General features: G+C 40.8%; 1 protein-coding gene across 2 annotated transcripts in view; it reads left to right on the plus strand.

The window, feature by feature from the left end:
- Nucleotides 1-1,674, plus strand: part of LOC106870246 (serine/arginine repetitive matrix protein 1) — a 50,848-nt gene that overhangs the window by 6,578 nt on the left and 42,596 nt on the right. The window lies entirely within an intron of this gene.

Raw genomic sequence — 1,674 nt, forward strand, 5'->3', positions numbered from 1 at the left:
TATATATATATATATATGCATATAATCATGAAGTATATTTGCCACTTAAATGTAACTAACCCTTAATGGTGGATGCTACTGTAACCCCAGGAAGACACCTCCACCTGGCTATTGACACACTTTCTGTGCCCTATCAGTATTTGCAAAGGGAAGCCATCCTTCCCATCTCCACCCTGACATGATACACACAAACCCGAGTTTCTGAGAATTGACCCGTCACCAGCGTGTGACAATCACCGGTTTTTCTCTTTATTATAGGCATAGAGCCTTAATATAGAAAGGACATTACAAGGACAAACATGGGGTACATAAAATGATTTACGAATGAATTATGAAGTGTGAAAAATTATGATGATGAAATGGATTTGTATCCACCAAAGTAGAAAGTTCCATTTTACTGTTTTTACAATTTAGTTTATATCGTGTTTACCCACGAAAAGTATGTAGATCTGCAAAATTTACCACTGGTGGTGATTCATTGTATCGAATCCGAAATGGTGTATTATCCATTCTGCTTCTGAATATCTCTGTCAGTCTAGCTGCCCTTTCTTCATCCAGTAACACTGCTTTTAGGTCTTGATTCTCCTCCCTATCTACCAGTATCACTCTTATTACGCCTTTCATTTTTGCAATTATTTTTTCTACTTCAACACTTTTCTCGTACATCACTATCTGTCTTTCATGTTTTCCTTTAGGTAACATTCTCTCTTCATCTTCTGTCGTTAGTGCTGGTATTTCTATTTCAATCTGTTGCTCGTCTTCCAGTTCCTTTCTTTCCTCATCTTCCTTACTTGTTGAGGGCTCCGGTTCCTGTGTTCGATCTCCCGTTGCTTCATTCTTTCTTTTTTCCTTTTTCTCTCCTTTTCTTTTCTTTTTCGGACGGGACTCACTATTTTCTCTCCTCTCTACCTCAGTAAACTCTATTTCTCTGTTATTACATTTACTTCTTCCTGGCACTCCACCTCCTGTTCGTGTTTCTGGGGACACTTTGCCTTTATGTGTCCCCTTACTCCACATTCGAAAAATATTGGCAGTCTGCCCTCCACCATGATTCTCAATCTGGTTTCGTCGTGTAGGATTATCTCTTCCACAATTTTGTGGAGGTCAGGTAGGCTGATATGTACTATCACTTCCAGGCCATACCTCAACCAGTTGACCTCCGCTGTCTTTGACATTTTCAGTATCTCTGCTTTTTCCTCTGTATTGCAGAGGATGGCTGCCGCAAGCCAGTCCTCGTTAATTTCGGGTGGCACTCTCCCTATCCTTACTCTGGCTGCGCGTCTGTCACAGTAAGTAGGTAAGAGTACCCACTGTGCTGATTTCAAGGCTACGGTGGAGTACTTCTTTGTTTCGTTCTCATTAACGAAGCGCACCTCCACCGTGTCAAACTTTCGTCCTGTGTTATAGAATGTCGTTACTGGTAGAGCACCGAGGTTTGTTTTTGATTATTATAGTCCCTCCAATGTTCGTTTACACGCTGAGCCAAACTTCTTGCCGTTTCACCTATGTATGTCGTGTTTCTGTTTTTACACTCACCATCCATACAGCTTATTTTGTAGACTACATTTCTGGCTTTGCAGTTGGCACCAGGACTATTTTTGCACACAATGCAACTCTCCTCAACACACCTTGTTCTTCTGAAGGGATATGTTTTACATATTATTGATCTAATGG

The sequence above is a fragment of the Octopus bimaculoides genome, chromosome 3 (assembly GCF_001194135.2).
Source record: "Octopus bimaculoides isolate UCB-OBI-ISO-001 chromosome 3, ASM119413v2, whole genome shotgun sequence".
In the NCBI taxonomy this organism is placed as follows: domain Eukaryota; kingdom Metazoa; phylum Mollusca; class Cephalopoda; order Octopoda; family Octopodidae; genus Octopus; species Octopus bimaculoides.